The 6000-nt window shown below is 39.7% G+C and overlaps 1 protein-coding gene across 3 annotated transcripts in view; it reads right to left on the reverse strand.

Moving 5' to 3' along the window:
* SDC2 (syndecan 2) overlaps positions 1-6000 on the reverse strand; it is an 81586-nt gene that overhangs the window by 68195 nt on the left and 7391 nt on the right. The window lies entirely within an intron of this gene.

Raw genomic sequence — 6000 nt, forward strand, 5'->3', positions numbered from 1 at the left:
TGTAGGATTTTCCACCTATTCAGCATGGGTTTATTATCCATCTGGAATGCTCAACAACCCCCTCCTCGCCAATAGCCAGACACCTAAAAAAATAAGAGGACATGTTTTCCCTGGCCTTACCATGTGACTGAACCACACACAGGGCAGACGTAGTATCACCCCTCCCCAATGAGATCATTGACATCTGGATTACATGGAGGCCGGGATAAAGTGAACCTTTGAAGCAGAAAGCATAGAACCGGCTGAGTGATTGACAAACAGAGACTGCCTAAATCGCAGAGGTAAACACTGTGTGAAAATGACAGGCTAACCGCGTGAAAGTAATTACTGGGTGCGAAGCAAATGAAAAACAATACGCGGAAATAATGCTTTGCCTTGCACAGGTACACGAAGAGGCATTACCTGAGCCAAGCCATTGTGAAGAAAATTGCCAATTAGAATTAAATACGCTATGTAAATAACTTTCCCTGTACAGACTTGTGTTATGTAGTTATGTAAAGGATAACATGACCTGAGCATTTAGGCCTCTGATATCTCATACACCCCGCAGTCAGGGGCAGATTTGCCCTGAAACCCTGCCATGGATCTCTGTATGCCGACACAACATAAAGATAAGCGAATCTATGTTAAAACACTTGGGGGCTATTTATAAAGCAGGTAAACACACATTCACTGAATCATTCTCAGGTGGAGAATCTTCCAGGTCCATGGCAGTAATTGATTCTCCCCCAGCTAATGTCAAAGTCTACCCTTTAAAATTAAACCCCTTTAAGTGTCTGTAAACCCTAAAAGTAAAATTGTATGAATGCATTGCTCTGTGTTACCTTTACTTGAGATATATATATATATATATATATATATATAAAATTGTTATACCTTCAATAAGCAGCACAAATACCTGGTGATCGTGCCAGTTGCCTTATCTTCCTCTTGCATACTGACCACATTGTGCAGGGAAGTAGATCTGTTTTGATGCGTTTACTTCAGCTTTCTAAATGGAGCTACATCCTATGGCCCTGATTTATTAAGAAGCTGGGTGGTCCAGCAAACCTAGAATTGATCTAGGCCAGGATTCAAAACATTTGCTAGCAAATAGCAAATTAAATTGTAGAAGTCCATTCCAGGTTTGCTGGATCACCCAGCTTCACTGATGAAAGTGTATTCTCTCCAGCCTTGGAGAGCTCTCATAAATCAGGCCCCATACGTAACCTACTAAAGTTACATTGGGGCATGTTACTGCCGTCAACATTTGACAATCATGTAGGTGGCCCACCTAGAGTGGAAGGGAAGAGATTGAGACCTGGATTTCAATTGCTTTTTTAACCCCAGGACTATAGGGAATGAGCCCTCTACAAAGGTGGGAAGACGTCCAACTTTGACACCCATCATAGAAATGTAGATTTCCCTTTATTTTTTGTGCCAGTGACAATGGACAGCAGAACAGATAAACAAACTGAACAAGGACTGAGAGGAACGAAAGAGCCATCAGAAGCTTCAAAGTTTTCCAGAATTTGTTAGGCCAAAAATGTGAGATAATATCCCTTCTGCTTATATTCTTGAAGATCCGACTAAGCAAACATAACAGCAGGATGTAGTTTGGGTAGAAAACACCATTTAAAGGCGTCAGGTCCTGGTGGGAATATTAGCTTCTCTACTAGTGCATGGAATATTAGGTTAAAACAAGCTACACATTAAGTTAATTTCCAGATCTCAATCTACACCAGTTTTAACATGCAACGTGTATTAGACATTCACTGCCATGCATCCCCTTGGGTTTCATGATTTAGGAACTTGTAGTAAATGTCTCTGCCTACACACAAACCAGTTCAACAATCCTACAAGTTTATTAGGAATAGCCCAGTGTGCAGGCATCCCAGTCTGAGCCAAACTATGTCAGGCCATTCTTTTTCTTTACCAATAGGAAATAACAATGTCCAAAACTTTCACCCTCCAGGCCACGTCAAAGGATCACAACAAACCTGCCCACGTCTGGAGTGAGATAGACAATCTTTAGGCATGAGAAACAGGGAGCAGATGTTTTTGCTCAGCAATTCCATTTTCACTCAATTGCTTCCAGACGGTTTAAAACAAAAAAAAAAGTGGTATTCCAGTCACAGAAATGAGTAGGGCACCATCACCCCCGCCGCTCTGGAATGTGGAGACGTATCGGTTTTATTTCCCATATAGCTCGTGTTTTGTTACAGGAGACTTATTTGGTAATGAGGAAATCCAATATAAGTTAAAGCAAGCTGAATTTATTTAAAATAGAAACTTTTCAATTCCATATACAAATCAAAGCTACCAAAAATAAGGTCTTGTGAGCTCCGGAAAGAAGGTCCAAAATTATATTTGTTTTTTTGAGTTGACTTTTGGAAGGTTTGACTACTTTTTGTTTTTAATTTTGGGGGTGAGATCTGCAAAGTGAACCTTGTATCTTCATGCAAGGTCTGTGATTGCTGTCAGGTCAGTTGTCACAGATAACATTTCTGGCATGGTGGCCTGTATGGTGTGACCGATGTCATCCAATAACGGTTAAGCCTTTTGTACCATCCTGATATGAAAATGCTGAATATTGATTTGTGACTGATGTTTTTATTTTATTTTTTACTTGTGATTATATAGCACTGAAAAATTAAACAGAGCTTTACAAAGTCCATTGTCACATCCCTATTTAATGTACAGCGCTGCGTAATATGTTGGCGCTATATAAATCCTGTTTAATTAATAATTAATTAATCTCTGGGATCTGCATAATCACGGCAGCACGGTGGCTCGGTCAATAGCACTCTGGCCATTGCAGGGCTGGGTCTCAGGTTCGAATCTCAGTCAGGACAACTATCTGCATGGAGTTTGCAGGTTCTCCTCATGGTAGTACTCCTCCCAGGTACTCCAGTTTCCTCCCACATTCCAAAATCATGCAGTTAGGTAAATTGACTTTCTCCTAGAATTGTCTGTAGACTTATAGACAAAGACATATGACTATGGTAGAGACATTAGACTGCAAGTCCATTTAAGGGATAGTTAGTGATTTGACTATGGACTTTGTAAAGTGCTGCGTAATATGTTGGCACTATATAAATACTGTGGTGTAATAATAATAATAATAATAACAAATATCGATATGAGGGCCCAGTCATATTGTTCCATTTCCATGCAGTGAGGTGGGCTTCTCAATGAGCTATATTAAATTTTCTTCATATCTGTGCATTATGGTACGCAGGCTATGTAGGTTGGTGTACCCTTCAAAATGAATAGCACTGAAACACTTGATTTGTTTGCGTTATTCCAACACAAAGGTGAATGGGCCCCAAACAGCATATTCAAACCACTGATATATAATTCAAAACACAATCTACTAAGGAAATGACATGCAATAAAATAATAAACTATGCAAACAAAATGTCTATTCTTGGTGGGTTGAGTATACAGTCATGAAAATTTACCAGCACAAACGTAGCAAATATTACCATGTATACCCGAGTCTGTACTATACGCCACTCAAAACAGCCGATCCCAGATTGAAAACCGTTTACTGTCATCACTTCTAACAAAAATTTAAGAAACTTATAATTAAGCCAAATTGGAATCAAAGTTATCAGCTTAAAGAAGACCAAAACTTTTTTGACATTATCTGTGATCGTCTCCCTTGCGGAAGCTCCTTAAGTCACCTTTTAACACGGCAGGATCTGAATGCAAGCAATGCTACAGATTGGCTACGGAATCAGATGCAACCAATCAGTAACACGGCCTGCACACATCCCACCCAACAGCTTAGCACCAGATGTAAGTGTTGGACCAGAGACAGAAAGCTCGGAGCTGCTGACAGGTAAATATAACAGAGTGTTATGGCAGGATGGATTACAGAGGAAGTGGTGGGGTTCAAAATAGAATAATATGAAAAGAACATTAGGTTAACTATTTGATTCTTCAAAAAATATCAGCAAACCCCTTAAATGAGAAGGGATGATAGAGTGCAACAAAAATATTACCACACTCAGCCTTGGAAAGCCATTGATAAAGCCTCTTCCCTTATCCAGTAAGGAGTGCCAACTGGGTCTTCCAAAATTTGAAATAGGAAGAGCTTCCAAAAGACTTAGAAAAAGAACAATGTGCCAGTGGGAGAGGTTCAGGTGTAAGCTGCGATTCACTGACCGAGTTATCAGATACTCATTCCAGAAGAGTAAATCAGCTTCAAATCAGAATCTCACCCCTTATCATCTGCGTGATATAATGGAAGCTCTGATTATCATCCTTCCAAGCAATATGAGGGCTCTTCCACTATCACAATCCTTAATCCAGCCGTTTCAGGACTCTTAGCCCTCATCAGAGCCACATATGGAATTCATTGCTTCCATGGAATGAGAGACAACACAAGCGGCAATGTGTACTGAGCAGCAATGGTGTGCAGTTTGGAGCACTGACAGGTATCCATGGCACATATAAAGCACTCTTACAATCCAGCACTGACTATATATTATACTGTGGGCACCATGGTGCTATTAAATCAGTGACAACCGTGTGTTATAATATTATATTACATAGTGACATGTTCTGAAACATCAGCTAACAGCAAACTGCACTTATAAAACTCCGGCACCCAAGCTGGAGAAGACGTTAAAAGTGTATAGTATTTATAATACATATTGTTTATTATTTCGGGAGCATATTAGTAAAAAGATCTCAGAATTTGCAAGTTTCATACATGCTCCTTACAGCAGACAACATTTAAAATCCTTCTGTGCAAAGCCACAGCTGTAAGCTGCCAAACTGACTCCAAAGCCACGTACTAGATCCTGGGCAGTGATGCAGCCGCCACTATCCTGAGCCATGTTCAGCTTGCATCTGAAAATAAATCTTTAGGATATATTCTTTTAAAGCAGAACTAAAAGTCAGATTTTAAAAGAGGGTGGATAGCCAGGATTTACTATGCATGTTGCTGTTCTAGCTGACCTGACTCCTCTAGGGTACGCCAAGCATACGCAGATAAGCGCGACGCAATGACATCACTGCAGCTCAAAAACTCCCGTGCGCATGCGTTGCATTATAGCCAAGAAGCTGAAGGCGTTGAAGAAGAAAACTAAAGCGCCTGCCAAGGAGAAAGAAGAGTTTACAGGGCTGAAAGGGATTTCACTAAATGGTGATAATGTGCAAATATACTGTATGTATAATAATAAATCTATATATATATATAATAAAAGCTGAACTGTATGCACATACCACCCATATAATAGCAGTCAGGTTTACCTATATATCTAAAGATTGATTTATGTCAGTGAACCCCAGACACAAGCTCCAGGAATGTATATGTAGGGCTCATGGTCCCATTGCATCTCAGTACTACTCCTCATATCAGCATACGCTTGTCCCTGGCACGTATTCCTTGTACGTGAAACGTTCCATATCTATAACTCAACCTTGCTCACTTAATTTGTACAACGCCACGGCTTAGGATGCTGGATAGCATAAAACAAGCAGAATATAATGACTTTATAATCCGAGTGTAAAAAATAAAATACAACTATACACCATTGTGTACTGAGAAGGATCGTTTGCAATGTGTCAGAGAAGTTCTATCAGGCTGGATCTAAAAGAAAGGGAAAATGGGGCAGTGACACAGGAAGATGAAATAATCTGACAAAAGGCTAAATATTCATCATGACAACATATACACAATCTCATGTAGATATGGAAAAACATGGCGTATATATTATTACAAGATTATCTGTACATAAAGTTTGGCTTATTCCATGAAGTCTTCCCAGGAGTCTAGACAGTAACCCCCCAGGGCAGGACCCTGCAACCCACATTCATGCCTCTGATCTCAGATTTTTGCAATCAGAGGGGTTCCGCTGAGATTTATGTCAGTCTCCAGGAAATAAATTCAATGACTACCCTGCAGTCTGGTGTTTATTATATTTTAAGAACTACAAAACCCAGCGCTGCATTATACAAAAAATTGTCATGTTTCACAAAAAAAGAAAACATTTTTTTTTTTTTTTT

This window comes from Pyxicephalus adspersus, chromosome 5, assembly GCF_032062135.1.
Source record: "Pyxicephalus adspersus chromosome 5, UCB_Pads_2.0, whole genome shotgun sequence".
Lineage (NCBI taxonomy): Eukaryota > Metazoa > Chordata > Amphibia > Anura > Pyxicephalidae > Pyxicephalus > Pyxicephalus adspersus.